At 32.9% G+C, this 18,676-nt stretch overlaps 1 long non-coding RNA gene across 1 annotated transcript; it reads right to left on the reverse strand.

Moving 5' to 3' along the window:
- Positions 1-5,402: 5,402 nt before the first annotated feature.
- On the reverse strand, positions 5,403-9,842 carry LOC127730374 (uncharacterized). Its single transcript, XR_007995060.1, has 4 exons — positions 9,686-9,842; positions 8,808-8,914; positions 6,353-6,467; positions 5,403-5,643 (listed from the first exon to the last, which is right to left on the reverse strand). It is a non-coding gene; the product is annotated as an uncharacterized LOC127730374 (long non-coding RNA).
- Between the last annotated feature and the right edge of the window lie 8,834 nt (positions 9,843-18,676).

Genomic DNA, 18,676 nt, shown 5'->3' on the forward strand with positions numbered 1-18,676 from the left:
ACGACAGGATTCATTAGTGGAGTAATTGAGTTAACCCCCGGTTTTTTGGCTGAATTTGTTTTGCTTTTTCATTTTATATTGTATCTCTGATCCATGACAGATGTATTGTATGCGTGTTCTATTTCATTATTCATTTTATATCTACTGAACTCGACGAAGGATGAATCTTTTATTGCAAAAGCATAAACATGCTATGGCAAAATTAACAACATATATTACATAATATAAAACATGGATAGACAGCAGAGAACAATAGTAAAGCACTTATGATAAATGTAAGGTTATGAAACTATATTAGATCTAATATTACATGCAGTTTGTATGTAATTACATGATTAAGATGATAGTAAGAGACTTACTAGACGCTTGAAGTAAATATAATGTACAAAAGTTTATGATTATTAGACCAAGAACAATAATACTTTGGTAAAAATTGTGTTCGCACAGATCTGTAAGCTGGACACACAAGAACAAAATGGTATTCATCTTCATTAACACACATTTTACAGCATATACATAAACGATTTTCTCTCGGAATATTATTGTAACGACCAACTTTAATATTTAACTTTAATGTTCACTAAGTAACTTTGTTAACTAACAAACATTATTGTTATAAGAAAGATATTTTTCAATACAAAAGGTTTATTTCAATCTATTAAAAAAAACAAAGTTTAATCATATAAGATATCACGTATATTTGAAGCCCAGTTAACATCATACAAGAGTTTATAAACATGATATACAACTTTTGGTTTATTTGTAATAACATGTAACCAATATTTCAATATTTTATGCATTCTAACAATAAAAATAGGTAAATGGCCAAGTTCGCCATATATAACACATGTAGGTACATTTTTAACACAAATCTACAAAAAAGGTTATGAAAAGTCCGATATCTCCAACACGTTGGAAACCCCATATTTCTTCATCTTCGCTAGCAAAGGGCTACGATCTAGTCCCCTTCTCTCCACCCTTGGTGGGTTAAGATAGAATTTCGGATACACGAGGTAATGATTTTCATTGGTCGCAGTTGTATCTTGCTGCATTCAATCAATGATCACGTGTAAATGTAGAAAATGTTTAATTAAACAATTGCCACGTGCTGATTGTGCGACAAGTCTTTAACCCCAAACATACGACGATATGTAATGACAATTTTAAAGTTCTTAATCAACTAATTATAGTTCCTGGTTTTTTTCTTGTGCAAATGTTGGAATTTCAACGTATATTTTCGGTTCCGGCTTCACGATATTTGTAAACACTAGACACATCCATTTTTACGCCTCTAAACTGAATAGAGTTCAAGTGCTGCCATTAGTCAAGAATGATGTAGTCGGAATGGGCGTGACTTTTGTCTACCGTTAGATGGCGCAGCATTGTAATCACAAATGTTACCCTTGACTAGCGAAGATGTAATTCTTATGCATAGCCCAAGACGGATCCAACCATACTGTCGAAAAGAAACAACTGTTCTTCTGGAGTAACATAGAATTGTTTAAGAGAGTTCATAAAAGATGACATGGCTCTAGATCCTTAATTGTTGTGCTAAACGTTTTTGAGTATGCAAGTAATAATATACCAAGGTACAAATATGAATTAATAACTTGCAGTTCATATAGTTATTATAGAATAAAACGATTGTCTTCTGATCGACATCCATTTCTAAATACCACTACTTTGGTTTTATCAATATATTCCATTTATTGCAGTAACGTAAACGTTTATCAAATAAATGTTGCAGAACAGTCGGTGTTTTTCCAAATAAAACGGTATCGCCAGCAAAAAGAATTAGATAAATAAGAGTTCCATTAAAAGATATGACATCTTCGTCTACATCAGTGGAGATATCTTGAATAATGTCATTTATAAAAAAAAAAATAAGGGAGATAAGGGTTCGCCTTGTTTCACACCAAGATGGTTATCAGGCATATGATAGTACTCCACTAGACCGCACACGTAAACACACAGATGAATAAATAGAATTGACCATTGATACGAATTTACTGCTAAGTCCAGATTTGAGAAGTTTATATTATATCACAATTCTTCTGTCAACCTTATCAAGCGCCCTTCGGAAGTCTACAAAACCACAATTTTGATTTATGCTGAAGAGTATGCGAAATAATTCCATGCAGAGTAAATATTGCGTCAATAGTCGAACGTCCTGGCTGGAATCAAAATTGATTGTCTATTATATGATTTTCGTCCTGAGACCACTAAAACACACGGTCAGTTAGAATACAAGTGACCAACTTAAAAAGGATGCTAACTAGTATTATAGGTCTATGATTGATCGGATCCATAAGATCGCCACTTTGAGGAACAGAAATAACTAGGATTCAGTCCAATATTTTGGATATATTCCGATAGCAAATATCGAGTTGAACAATGTTTTTAAAATTGGTGCGAAAAATACAGGACATGACGAAAACATCTCACCTACAATTTCATCGTTACCTGCTCTATTACGGATTTTAGTCTATTTAGCGGAGCGATTCACTCGAAACAAAAAACACAATCCCAACCGGACACTATACCTACTGTGATTTACACAAACTTAAGTTGTATTAATCACTGCATTTGATTTCCATATGGAACAGGACCCAATTATTCCCTCCATTACTTCAATGCAATTTTATCATAATTGAAGGGCAGATTTTTTTATTCCCTATATTTGGCTGCCAAATTTCTTTCTCATACTAGTAGCCCCTTCATGGGTTCATATTGAATTCTCAATGGGTCATGACGGGCATTTAAGAGAACAATACTGTAATGAGTATTAAAAGGATCATTTTATTGATCTTGTGAATATACTACAAATTTAAACATTTCTACATAATTTTCATCTTCATTCATTTACAAGATTGTGGATTAAGTAACTTTATAACTGGGACCCTACTCCAGATGTTTATTGTCAAGCCTTACCAAGTACAACGAGACATTATTAATTATGTTCCATGCTATTTTCTCAATTCAACAAAAAAAATTATAATGATCTATGTAAATCAATTTTTCGACTTGCGATAAATTTTTTTCATATTGCATTGAACATGAATCATTTTATTCCGATTCGCACTTGGTAAGGGCTAGTCATGATTATGTGGATGAGTATGTTTAGTTTGTTACTCGTCTCACTGTCTTACATACCATTTCTCCTCTCCTTGGCAACCATCAATCAATCGATCGTCCCCGCGTGGAAATTTAATTTGAGGAACTTGTCGAAAGATCGACACAGGTTTAGTATTGTTACAGGCGGGCGAGTAGGGGTCGTGTGTACTTTTATTTAAGTGTTTGATTGTCGATAGTGTTCCTCTAGATAGTATTGTTTTAAGTGTAGTTGGTTGACCCCAGCATAGTCATATATAAATTAATCCAGCGTAAAAGAATGACTTTTATTCTTGTCCAGTATGTGTTTATCTCAATAACTCATATAACAGCAATAACATAGTTAGTACAATTAAAAGAGTAAGATGCTGGCCTTCCGAACCCCATATGTCACTTAATATATATATTTGAAAGACTTTATCATATCAATCGATTCATATTAATTCAATAATGAGAAAATGAAATATACTTATTTCATGAAATTACGAATATATAAGTTTGTCAGTCAACGTGGTGGGATATCGTATCTACACATCTTTAATAATTGTCATATTTGCCGAAAGCTACTATAATAATTAGAAATTGTATACATATAACTGGTTCCGCATTTTGTCTAATATGAAGCAACTTCCTGTCGAAGACCTGCGTAAGCGGGAATATTTGTAAAATGGTATTTGGTTCCTGAAAGTCTATGAGTAAGGCTTTGGTTCAATATTCCGAAAGATTAATTTTAGCTTAAAATATAAGAACTTAAATTGCTATCATATAGCTTACGGTAAAAATGGCTTTGAATCGAAATGCATCCTGTACCTAGATAGATTTGTTGACTCGAAGGTTTGTTTATTTAGACGTTCTGTTTAGCTTGACAGCCAGATACGATATGCCGAAGTACAAATGGAAGTTTTTAACGACCTTGACTGGCTATACAGCCCTTGCACGCGGTCGGTTAATAATGCCGAAGTGCTAGTGCGACGCTGTATTCATACTTGACGGTGAGATACATGCGCGGCTCACAGAACTGAAAATCTACTATAACTTAGAAATGCCAACGAAAACTCTGGCTCATGGCACACAATGCCGTTATAAATCCATAAAACTGCCAAAGTTTGCCCTTATTTCCAAAAGACAAGCGACATATTAAATATAATCATTAAAATTGGCGTAATTAAAAGTTTATGTCTCAGCTGACCCTCATTGTCAATGTCTAGATGTTAGTCAAGATATAATGCAGACTTGACTGTGTCTATGGTATTTTCTATTTCAAGCTCGATGGGATAGTCACAACTTTAAATTATTTCGTGAGAGGATATCAACTTTATAGCAGAACATGAAGTAAAAGGATAACGCTAGATTTTTTTCATTATTTCTGGTATAGCTAACATTAACGGTGATTGTCGAAATGTGCAGCTGATGCAGTAAAATTGTTACCGTTGAATCTGACTATAACATCTAAATTTTTAATAAAATAAGATAAAAACTGTTTATCGAAGTTCTTGTTCCAAAAATTTCTTTAAATGTTTAGAACCGTATCGTGATATATTGATATCGCCAAGTCAAACACATTATGAAGTTGTATTTTTGGTTCTGGTTTAAAATTTATAAGTCGTCGCAATTCCTTTGACATCACAAATCGTTGCTACAGAACTTTGTGAAGAGTCTATCAGAATGATAAAGCCTTGGGGGAAAGGCGATGATCAAGGATTGTATTTAAACATGTAAATTTTATTTGAAAAAAATCTCAACAAAGATACCAGGCTTATCATTTTGTACGCCAGACATTCGTTCCGTCTACAAAAGACTCATCAAAAGTTAAAACGCCAAATACAGTACGAAGTTGAACTGCATGGAATACATAAAGCTAGTTTATCAGAAATCATGAGAGAAATAACACTCTGTATAAGGATAGGAAACGCTGTGTTATTGCCAATGAGACAACCATCGTACAGAGACCAAATGATGTGGATTTGAGCGACTATAAGTAACAATACAGCCTTCAACAATGAGCAAAACCAATACCGTATAGTCAGCTATAAAAGACCCCGACAAGTAAAATGTGAAACAATTCAAACGATAAAACCAACGGACTGATTTAAGAAATAAACAAATAAACAAATATAAAAGACAACCAACGACAAAAACTCAATCAAAGGCTCTTGACTTTGGACACGGCCCCCGGGACATATAGAATGAGTCGGGGATAGTGATGTAATATCACAACATATGAAAAAACTGTAAAATTTGTTGGAAATGGCTTGACTCATCGGATTGGCACGAATGAGAAACAATGTGCATGAACTGGTAAAAAATTTATACTTCTATCATCGGTATTGATTTATGTCGACTAAGTAATAACATATTTGATTTTTTATTGATTGAGTTCCAATGTAAATTATGACAACATCGTTTCCCTTGGTGCACAATCCAACTCTCCTGTAATAATACGACGTTCCACATTCGTTATGCTTTGCACACTTTTTGAATAATGGCATCCATTGAAGTTAAAGCTTTTGGAATCCTTAGTTGCATGGTTAACTGAAAATAAATGGATTACTATATTATATATTAGCCAGTGAAAGATGCTAAATTTCTTTGCTTTAATCTTTATACCTTCATATTTTGGAAATCAATGGATGGAAGTAAGATTCATTTTTTTTTAATTATCCCAATTTGCTGAATAAATGTAATACATAAAATTATGCTATCCTTTAAATTTGTGAAGTTTGTAAAGTTTTTAATTTGAGATCATTCTTCTCAGTCCGTTTACATGGAAATATCATCAATTTTACTTTAACAATTAACAATAATTTAAACGTAATTTATATCATTTTAGGCCAAATGGCGGTTTAAAGACCGGTTGGTCATTTCCCGTATACTAACTGAGCTTCGGTTTCACGTCGGTCCTTAACTTGCCACTGATTATCTGTTCAATATGAGTGTTTTCATTACGACACATGTAGTGTTTCTTCAACTTAATTAAAAGAAATATCTTTATTGGCTGGTTTACCACCAACATTTTAATCTCAGAATCAAAGCTGGAATCAAGGAATACCGACAATTTAACTATTACTTTTGTTTTTGATGCAATTAAAAAGGCTTGTTAAGAGTATATGATCGATATTACGTTAATTTTACTTATAATGCAGTAGAAAATCAAACCAGATGTAAAACATTGCAAGTTCTTCTTAACAAATCAACTATACAGTATACACTATACATTTCAGAAATAGAAGTGTAAACTTACCATTTAAATAGTATTTCTTTCCAAGTTGAAAATCAATGTATGAGCATAATGATCCAGGCAAAGGAGCATTCAAAAAAGCAGTTCTTCCACCGGCAAAATTGTCTACACGACCATCCTACGGAAAACAAAATCATTTTAGTTTGGTGTAAATCACAATTTACATGTAAAGGCGACATAATTTAGTCGATATACACATCATTTATGATATACACAACTTTTAACGGCACCAAAAAATGTACTGGTTATAAAAATGTGGTAACTTTGTCTTCTGCCATACGGCATCAAAACTCACAATAAATAGCGCCGGTGGTTGTCTAAGTGGGATGTATAAATACGCAGCCACGTCCCTTCGGAATTAGGACGTAAATCCGATGTCTTTTATATGAATATTTCCATGCTCTATGCATGTTAAATAACTTCGCTATAACTCTTTGACGGGTCCGTAGGTAGCCTGATTCAAAATTTCTTCCCCCATCAACCATATATTATTTCTCCAGTGGCTGTACAAATTTACCGGCTTCATTTCGGTCAACCCACTTTGCAGAGCGTACCTTTTCGATTTATTGTTTATTTGTTCGAGTCCTGAATATGCATTGTATATTTGATACTTAACGTAAAGCAAGGACAATCGATAAATCAATCAATCAAACAATCTATGACAAATCTTAATGTGACTTTAAGATACATGTACATGTATTTCTTTTTCAATGTAACTGTTCATACACGTTAATTTAATTTTCTCATGTGCTCATTACTGTATTGGAACAGAACTGTAAAAGAGGCTTTACATCTTGTTAATGGATTTTTTTCATGAAATATTCTAACACATTGTTTTAAAGATCTGGTTTGTACTTAATTGGCAAAATATACTACTCTCACTTTAATATCTATTTGTAGTCAACAGTTACCATCAATACAAAAGTATATTTTTGTTTACATGTTTAACATATTTAACCCCGCCACATTCTGTATGTGCCTGTCCCATGTCAGGAGCCTGTAATTCAGTGGTTGTCGTTGGTTGCTGTCTGTATGTGCCTGTCCCATGTCAGGAGCCTGTAATTCAGTGGTTGTCGTTGGTTGCTGTCTGTATGTGCCTGTCCCATGTCAGGAGCCTGTAATTCAGTGGTTGTCGTTGGTTGCTGTCTGTATGTGCCTGTCCCATGTCAGGAGCCTGTAATTCAGTGGTTGTCGTTGGTTGCTGTCTGTATGTGCCTGTCCCATGTCAGGAGCCTGTAATTCAGTGGTTGCCGTTGGTTGCTGTCTGTATGTGCCTGTCCCATGTCAGGAGCCTGTAATTCAGTGGTTGTCGTTGGTTCCTATTTATCCTATTTATTTTTCATTTATTGAGTTTTACATAATTCAAGCCGTTCATAATTATTCTTGTTTGAATTGTTTTACATTTGTCATTTTTGGGCATTTTACAGCTTGCTATTGCACATTGTTGATGACCATACGGTGACCTATTACAGCCGATAACCGTCTACGTCATTGGTCTCTGATGGAGAATCATACCACATCTTCTTATTCTTATATTTTTCAACTAATATAACTTATCCTTTTACTGGTTAAAAACAATAATTTTTCACCCTGACAAATGGTTATGATTCTTTAAGCTCTAAACACAGATATTATGCATGTATATGTTGAAGAATATGACATTCATGAAAAAACTAGATCAAATAATAATATTTATCACCCAATGTCCAATAAGCACGCAATTACGAATGTTTGCTATTACAAAACTGTATTTCTGATATAGCAAAAAAGAAGAAACGTCTAATTTAATTAATGTCGTAGACTTTTTAAATTAAAAATTCCTAAATATCCCAAAATTAAATGACATTATTATTTGCGAACAGAAATCCAAGTAGATAAATGAAATCAGAATAAAATAAAAAGGTTAACACTACGCATTATGTAACAAAATTTTACAGTTGTATTTTAAAATTACCTTTTATTCAGAAAAGAAGATGAGTAAATTAGAACTTAAATTAAAAACGATGTTAATTTCTTTCAATAATGATTTACAAGCTTTTATAAAAAAAAATTTTAATCAGCATTTTTTAGATATGATTTACGCCTTATGGGAACAAATATATCAAAAAAAGACTCTCTCTGCGGCCGGGACCAAGACTTTCCTTTATTGAACATTTTGGATAAAATTTGGCTATTATACATGAGTAACATGACTTAGTATAGAAGAGCCTGCTTACGGAGCACACGAGATCACCACCAGTTTTTGACGGGGCTCGTAATGCTCAGATGTTAGTTTTCTATGCAGTGTTTTGTGGTCTTGTCTGTCTTCTCGTCATCTTTCTTTGTTTTTGCTATGGCGTTGTCAGTGCATCTTTGACTTATGAGTTTTGAATGTTCTATTGGTATCTTCCGTCTCTTTTTTTATATAAGATTTCCAATTATTATTTCAGTATTAAAATTATAATAAAATTGTACATACCGTATACATTTTCAGTAAAGTAACAGTAAACCGAACATTTCCATCAATCTCGTTATGACCACTAGGTCCTGGTATTACTGTTTTTTTATTTGCCTTAAACAATATATCTGAAATAACAATATAGTTTAATTCTATATACTAAATCTATTTCCCTAAATAACATTAATATTATTTCAGTTCGTTTTGAAGGATGCATGGCTGTTTAACGTCCGGTGGCAAATTAAGTGCATATTCATGTCTAGAATATGATAATGTATGAAAATAAATCCAGCTTTGCACTTATCCAACACGCTGAACCATAATTTTTACCTGCTAGTTCACAAGGTAACATTCCGCAGGAAGACATGTCACCCTACCCGGACACATTATTCGACTCCGAGACGACCAGTCTTTGCTCTTACTCCTAAATGCTGTGTGCTTACCGGAGAAGCAGCAAATACCAATTTTTAAATCTTTGGGTTGACCCGGCCGGGGTTCAAACCCACGACTTCCCGCACCCGAGGCGGTCAGTTCATTTTGATACTTCCTTTCTAAACGCCGGAGATGAATCTATTTTAGGGCAATTGATAGGCTTTTGTGCATATCACAAAAAACACATTTCCCGTCGAAAAATGTTTATGATGACGAAAGCACACTTGTGTCGATCGTGCAAATAACTCTTTTCCAGAAAAAAAAATGTATTCGTGATTTAAAAAAAAGTAAATATAATTCAAACACAAAATAACAAAGTCGATTAAATATAATAATGTGAGAACATTTTTCTTTACAATACAAGAGTTGATTTTGAAAATAGAAACCAAGCTTAATGATTAAGTTGATGCCACAGTCATGCTTTAATAAATAAGTAACCATAATTGAATAAAATAAGGTATACATACATTGTCTGTTATGACAGATGGAGTTATGGATGCTTTCACCTTCGAGTTCGAAGAATCCCCAATCACATGAGCATTGTAAAGACTCGTGAAAACCTATTACTATTATAAAAATACAGAAAATTACAGAAAATTTCATCATGATGTCTGATAATGTAGAATGCCGGTTTGGCTAAGTAGAAAATTTGAATTTTATTTATACTGCTTTAGAAACTTGCTGAAAGGCAACAGTAATAATTAATTGCTTTATGTACAAAGCAGGCATTAGGTATCGGGGAAATATAATATTTTTAATATATTGATCATATGTTGCATTGCCTACAGATATGGCAGATGTTATATAGCCAAAGACAAATGTCATTCGATTATATGAGAGACAATGTTGTTGAAAACGTGTTACCTTTGACAAAAATGTTACAAATTTTTCATTTATTTGTTTTTTGAATATAGATTAAAAAAAATATTCCCAATTTTGTACAAATCCATAATAGTATCAATGTTTGGAGTTCGTGAAATAAACTGAATTAGAAATAAGACGATGTGGTATGAGTGCCAATGAGACAACTCTCAATCCAAGTCACAATGTGTAAAAAGTAAACAATTATAGGTCAAAGTACGGCCTTCAACACGGAGCCTTGACTCACACCGAACAGCAAGCTATAAAGGGCCCCAAAATGACTAGTGTAAAACAATTCAAACAGGCAAACCAATTAGTCTGGGTAATTCCGTTTAAATAGAAAGGACATATTAAAGGATCTGTCAGGGATATTGTAGACCTGTCAGAAACTCGCCGTCACTTCGTGAGACCACACGTTTACAACAGTCAAATTGACAGTTTTATATATTAATTGAAAGTATAACTATGCCCAACTTTTGCGACTTAATAGTTTTCTTTATCATTTTAACTTTTTTCGCTTTTTTTGTTTCCCAAATCACAAAGAAGTTCAATCGATGCATGTCTCACCCGAATTAATCTCGCATGTTCGTGATCTAATACTAAATTTAATAATTATGTAATATAAAAACACCAATCTTTACTTTCATGTCCAATGTTCATCACTTAAACTATCATTATTTGAAATTCATTTAAGTATTTACCGTTATATATTTAGACACATGTATATGATAGGCGTTGTCAAAGTATAAAGACACAGTCAAGTTTTTGAACATAAGAAATATGCAATCATTCAATGTACGAAAATATCACTTTTTTTGTTTATATTTTGTGCGTCCGAAGCACTTTTCGGGATAAACATTCACCAGGAAAGCTCAAAGCCTGGAATGTATAAAAACTAGAAAAGTTGACAAAAAGGGATATAAAAGAAAGGCCAAATCTATTTTAGGTCGGCTTTGCCTAAGGGAGTTAGATTCTTAGGTTTTTAATAATTTCGTCATTCGTTTACGTGGAATTTTAGAAACACTAGCTATAAATCATGTTAGTCCCGAAGCACTTTGGTCAATTGAATAGTCAAAAAATATTATTTCTATTATGTTTTTTTTTGTAGTTGTAGGATAGGATAGGAAAGGTAAATTATTGTTATAAAGTGTCGAGTTCGAGTTACAGTTTTAATCAAAGTACTGAAGTACTGAACATCGGATGACCGCAAGTTCAAGCACTTGTCTCAGAAAAAAAAATCACATCTCTGTACCTGAAAGTGAGGTTAAGGTACATATATATATTTTTTTCTGAGACAAGTTCGTGTGTGGATGATGAATAAATGACAGGGAATTCAACCTCACCGTTATAACTATTATATTGTAGTAATACAAATCAGTATACTGTGGTTTGTTGTTATATATTATATTTATATTTGTATATAACAGTTACATGTATATCATGTATATAATGGTTTACCTTTATAAATTGTAACTTGGATGGAGAGTTGTCTCATTGGCACTCATACCACATCTTCCTATATCTATATATAGTTTTCATCCATTTGTATATCATTCTATTCTACTATTCTAATAATAATGCAGCTCAAGTGCATGGTGGACACTCTTCTGTAATAATTCGATTTTTCTAATAGATTGGATTTGAGTAGGCATTCATATTTTCCCGCAAAACGTTCTTGAGATATTCTTCCCCATGCGTTAACACAAATTTTCGGTATTCTTGATTTGTTATTGATATATATATTTCTCACGACAAAACATTTTCATATCATTTATCTATGTTCTTAAAAATTATTTTCATGAATATTTATTGATTAAATTGATATATAACAAGCGATAAGGAATGTTATTTTGCGTTCGGTTATCAGTCAAAAAGGAAAGTCACGTGGGTAGAAATGATAGTGGCAACAATACACCGGAATGCCCTCACGGTCATCCGATGTAAAAATGACGTCTGTTACTGTCAGGTTGTTTTTATTTAGAAAGCTTAATATGGTAACAAAAAGCTCAGATAACTTGAGTTCCTACTAAAAGTGACTGGAAAAGTGTAAAATGTTTACAATATTTCCCTTTTGTTTTTATTTTGTTTATACTATGTTGTTTGTTTTTAGTCGTCCTACGATTTTTAATTGCAACCTGTTTTAATATCTTATTATTTTTCATTTAAGTCATTACATGACGTGTGTATTTCTATTTTCTTTTCGATACATGTATATAACCTATTTTTAAGTACATAATATAATAATCAGGGAAAATAAAAAAGCAAATTTCCAATGTTTTTCGTTGTCATTGACACAGAAATTGTTATATCAAAATAAAGTTTATTTTTTCGTGAATTAACTTAAGAGTTTGAAAAGGGCTTGAAAACTGCTTCCAAGAAGACGACCATTCTTTTATCGGTTATAAAAAAATGTCGCTATGCTTGCTATGTTCGCGGTTGGCGTTTCACAGCAAAATGCAGTGCCTACGCAAACATTTCACTGTCTGTTTGAATTCAAGGTAATTTGTTCAAGGCCGCAAACACTAACAATAAAACACTGGCAGCGAACAAAACCCATTGAAAAAATAATCCGATATACGGTATAAATATAAATAAGGTGAATCTGCTGAAAAAAAATTATTATATTATACATTTTCCCATGTTAGGATATTATAGCTAATATTCAATATGTCACTAGTACACATCCGCGACATCGCCTCCAGGACTGAATTAAATTACCTATGCCTTATATTTAGCCTGGATATTTAGTATCCGTATTATTATCTGATAGTCATGCTGATTGTAAAGTGCAGTTCAGTGGCGGATCCAGAAATTGTAATAAGTGTGGCCCACTGACTGCCTAAGAGGGGGCCCGCTCCAGTGATTCCCTATATTGTCAACCAAATTTTTCCCACAAAAGGGGGGGGGGACAGGCCCTGCCCCCCCCCCCCCCCTTAATCCGCCTCTGCAGTTTTCTCTGCTTTCAAAATCTTTCTGTTTGAACCCGTCCTGTTTTTCTTACTACAATAAACTTACTATAAACTAATTCATTTTTTTACTTTTTAACCAAAATTGATAGCGGTATTGAGGTGGAAGAAAACAGACTTGTTAGATAGTGTACTATAGTGTAACATAGTTATAAAACAACTATTGGAAGAATTCCAGGTTCTCATGGTAGAGGTGGGATTTACAGAAGGTAGCAGGTAACTACAACCGGAAACTACATGTGACATATATTATGGGTATCGGTGTCGGATTCAACCCGGAATTAGTTAATTATTGGTAATATTAATTATTTGTAAAAAAACAAAAGGCCTGGAATGATTAAATTTTAAACAACACCATTGTCCTATATTAGTTTTATATAAAGTTGAATTCTTCGATTCGTCGTTTTTACGTCATGCTGGCTAAGAAACTGAACCTCGTTATTTTAGTAGTATAGATACTTCAAGTGTGCACAAGATGCACAAAACTCTGTTAAATCACACATTCACTTGAATCCTTGGAAGATTGCGCACTATATTAGAAACAGCTGTCGATTAAACAAGACTTGTTAGCAGCATATTGTTACAATGGAGCAATACCAAGGTGATTGTGAATAGAACCTCATTACTTGAAAACATGTTTATCACTAACACAGTTATATAATATAGATTTTTATGTGTTCCCCAAAAGCCAGATTACAAGTTTAAAACATAATGAATCTAATAAGTGGTTGACCTTGTATGTGTTTTCTCGATAATATTTCCTTCACGATCCTATACCAGATCTTTTACGATCCCATCGCAATACTTGACCATCGTTACTTATTTTTTCATGATCATTTTGCAATCGCAAGGTATACACTGTGGTTGAATTTCATTTTTTAAAAGAAACTCGTGTGTTATTCTCGTTTGACCGATATGGCATCGAAAAATAACACACTGACCTTTCCTGCATATAAAATTGTTTAAAGGTTTGCATATATTTGGTTTTATTTCATTCATTTTTCCATAGATTAAAAACATATTCTCTAATAAAAGATTTAAAATCAGTATATCAAGAAAGATAACTCTATCGTTGTTCCCGTTATGAGGTATTCCATCTTCATGCCATAATACTCGATAAACTGTGTTACAACCCAAGATGAAGCCTAACGAGGAACGGTCTTATTTGACTAACGAAAGCTTTAAAAGTTTCAACTTTATGAAAGACTTTCTCCATCGGATAACCTATGTTTATGCGGGCCTTACGCCACAAATTACCTATACTTCGTCTGAAATTAAGACCAAACAATGTCAGATCTGCAAATTTGTTTTGGTAATTTTGTATCCTCCCTCAGTTGGATTTGAACTCATGTATCTTTGACATCGTGGGAATTACCGTCTACACTATGTCTAGAGCTGAGCATTACTCGGTTATATAGAGATATATCTTCTATTAGTTGAGTAATGCCCCCTCGTCGGCTTCATCTAGGCTTGTTATACAGAACATGATGGTTTATGCAATGCAGATTGAATACTTTGCAGATCGTCTTTTATTTCAAATTTTATCTGTCGCAAATCGTAAAGAAAGATAATGCATACCATAGTCATATTAATATCATTTTATTATATACATCTAAATATGTGACAGAAGTTATGGATAACATAGGGTATTACAAGGCTAATATCCACATCATAAGAATGACTAAATCACTATGATTCATTGAACAATGTCGTTCTATATTATGTAGCAAATGGCTCTTAAAATTATTTTGTAGTAGCTTAATCAGAAAAACGGGAAAAATTGGAATATTTATATAAATCTGATATTTATGATCGTGAAAGATCGGTACCACTTTTTTTGTGATCGTGAATTTTCATTTCAAAAATCATTGAAGCATTCAAATTGTTTGTAATGATAATAGAAAATTTATCACTGTAATTGGTACAGCAAAAGACTGGACTTCCATGACTTTTTCCGATTCACTTTTTGTTGGAGAATCAAATGATGGGCTATGATGGTTCAATGTCATTTGGCACACACAATTTTGTTTCAAATATATCATGATTTATTGGAATTAGCTTCAAAACGTGTTTTCTTTAATGATTTGCATAGGGTTATGTGTCACCTATTGTGGTTTTTTTCCAAGTTCTGCATTGTATGTTAACCTTAGTGCACCGTATTATTCAGGAAGTTGAACCATTTTGACATACTTTTTTCTTCTTTTCTGTTTTTTTTCGCGTTTTGATAATATGACGGGTAATTTCATTGATTTTGGAGTTGAATTGTATTTAATTACTTTCACGCCCTGATCTGGCGTTTTGCATTTGCGCCGATCTGCATTACCCTTGCGCCGTTTTTTTCTTTCACTTGCGCCTATTATTTCTTTCATTTGCGCCGATTGTTTTACAAGTAAATTACAGGTAAAAACTATTTTTATTTATCATTATAAACCTCTTCCGCTAGCCAGTTATACATATGTTATGAATTATCAATTAAAAAATGCATATAACTGTTGCCCCCTGCCCATAATGGGGAGGTGGAAGTAGGATTTAGAGCAAAACAAGTCAATTTTAAGGATAAAAGCACTCTGTTTACATCCACTAAAATAACCGAGTATAGCAATAAAATATCAAATGATATAAAAATCTATTTACAGCCTTTAAAAAATCAAAAGACAATAAAACCTCTTTACGCCATGAAAAAAGCACAGCACTAAAATGCAAAAAGGAGCAAATGGAACTTGAAATTATTGAATCGGCGAAAATGAAACAACCAAATCGGCGCAAATGAAAGATTGAAAATTTATAAAATCGGCGCAAATGTCATACGCCCTCACGATCCCAGATCTTTTCGTTATCCAATCGCAATGCTTGACCACCGTTACATATTCTTTCACGATCTCTCGATATACCGAAGGATAGCCGTGAAAATATTGATATGTTGTATTTTTGTAAAATTATTTTAAAAGTTTATCTCTTTATCTAATTATTGGTGAATTTAATTGGTAAATAAGTAATTTCGTTTTAAAGTAAAGTTTTAGTTAATTGAAAGTCCTTTTTGTCTGAATTTTAAAAAGGGTCTTTTGTTAAATTATTTCAAAAAGCTCTCGCCGCGATATAGCCTTTTTGTGCTGATGCGGCGTAAGGCAATCACCATTCAATCAATCAATCTTGATATGCAACATCGAAATGTTGACTTACGTTGACCTGTGTAAACACGTTAGTAATAATTGTTTAACTACTGTGCATATGATTGACCGTCAGAATGTATGTTGGATTTTTTGTAAGATGTTATACCCATATTGGGACCTGTACACTACCAAGAATTCACTCACACTGTTCTTGTACTTTTTGTCCCTCTTGTAAATCAGTACTGAACGGCTACATGATAAAATTGTAATGTTGTACTTTTGGTAAATTCAGTACTGCTGAATCTTATACCTATATCAGTTAGTACTGATTTTTTCAGCACTGTGACTGTCCTAATTTTTTTCAGTGCTGTAACAGTACGGATTTTTTTTTCAGTACTGTAACCGTACGGATTTTTTTAAGGATGTTAGTTCACATTCAATCACTGTTTCCATAATAGTGAAAATTTGTATTTAGTACGCTTTGTTTTTTTTAAACTATTTTAATAAATTGGATGTGGCTTGTATTTTAATTTGAATGCATTCATATATATATAATTCCGTAAAGGGAAAATTCGCAAATAATGACTTATCATCTTAAGATGTTCATTAAAACATAAAATGCATTTTTTCGCCAAGTTTTACCGATGTATAATGATGGTAAATTGAGGTAAAATATTTAAAGAAATAAATTTTGATATTTCACATAAAACTAAGTAAATGTAATTGTAGAAAATAACTAATTCTTGTATAAAAGTTTCTGTATAAAAAGATATAATAATTAGAGTGTCTATAATGTTATGTAACTTTTAATATATAAGTATTTGATGTGAAATTCTTCCTATTTGATTAAACTTGACACTTAGCACGGATAGTAACCTCGTCATATCGAGAAGCCTTTAGTACAGTGATTTTGTCATAGTTTGGTTAAGATGAACATGGTTGTGTTAAGTTACTTCCCCGAACGATTGCCTCAGTTCTATTCATACGAGCAAATAAAAAGCAAATAAGATGTTTTAATTTGCATTGTTAGTCAAACGATCTACATTGGAATTGTTGTTTTCAAGAAACTAACGCAGGATAAGCAAACTATCGAAATTGCTATGGTTTGGTTAAGTTATGACATGGTTCGGTTAAATGTCTAGAAATTCGTCATGGTTTTGATCAAGTTTGTCATGATTTAGATCCAAATTAATACGTTTGTGGTTCAGCTCAATATTGATAGTTTGTTTAAAAACGCTTGTAATTAAACGAAGTTACACATTTTACCAACTGACTAAGAAGAAAAAAAGCCTTTAAAACCAAAATTAGATGCTGTAATTGGCAAAGCGTACATTAAACAATTTAACTGTTCGTGACTTGTCTTTGTATGCAAATCGTACTACTACGAGTGTCTTGTAAAAGAATTAGGAATAAATGAGCACTCATGTACTCCCACATACAAAAACATCATTTGACAAGGTTGAGATTTTGGTGATTCATAAGTCCTTAATAGCTTCAATGAACATTACTTGGAGCAGCAAATCGGAGGAATTACCTTGTTTGTATTGGATACCTAAGCTTCACAAAATTCCATACAAACGACCGTACATTGCCAGCTCATTTGCATGTTTTACGAAAGAATTGTCCATTAGATTGACAAAGATTCTTTCCGCAATGAAAGAGGGTTTTCAGAAATACCGTGAAACTGTTAACTCGCCTAGTGGTATTAACCATATATGGATTAAAAAAACTCTTAAAGAACTTCTGAAATAATAAATGTAAATCTCGATATTTCTCTGAAATTAGTTCTATCAAAACGTTTAATTTTTCAACCCTGTGTACTACCATTCCATATGTGTAATTGAAAAATCGTCTAAAAGAAATAATTTAAATCTACAATGCTTTTCAACATAAAAATGGTAGCCTACGCTATACATTTATTACTTTTGGCATATTTTGTTAATAGTGAACAAAAAAATAAAACATGCTACACAGAGGAACAAGTGACCAGTATGCTGGAGTTTCTAATTGACAAAATATTTGTTGAATTTGGAGGTAGACTTTGTCACCGAATTGTAGGTATTTCTATGGAAGCGAACTGTGCGGCAGCGACCTCTTCTTACCTTCATATTAGTCGGAGTTCCTTCAGACATTTGTAAAAAACAAGAAGATCAAAGAAGCCAGATCATTTAATTTCACATTCATATATATTGTTCTTTCCATTAACAATCCAGACTTTTCTGATTGAATTCCATTAATATATCCCCAAGAACTAGAAATTAAAGGAACAACAGACACGGCTTCCTCTGCCTCATTTTTAGGCTTATACCATGAATTTGATATGAGCGGTCATCTTAGTACCAGAATCTATGACAAACGAGACGATTTTAATTTTAAAATTATCAGTTTCTCCAACCTTAGTAGCAATATACCATCTTCTCCTGCATATGGGATATACATTTCCCAACTCATTCGATATCCAAGAGCTTGCGGATGCTACTAAGACTTTGTAAACCGTCACCAGTGTCTGAGCAGAAAGTTA

Source organism: Mytilus californianus, unplaced genomic scaffold (genome assembly GCF_021869535.1).
Source record: "Mytilus californianus isolate M0D057914Y unplaced genomic scaffold, xbMytCali1.0.p SCAF_2, whole genome shotgun sequence".
NCBI classification, from domain to species: domain Eukaryota; kingdom Metazoa; phylum Mollusca; class Bivalvia; order Mytilida; family Mytilidae; genus Mytilus; species Mytilus californianus.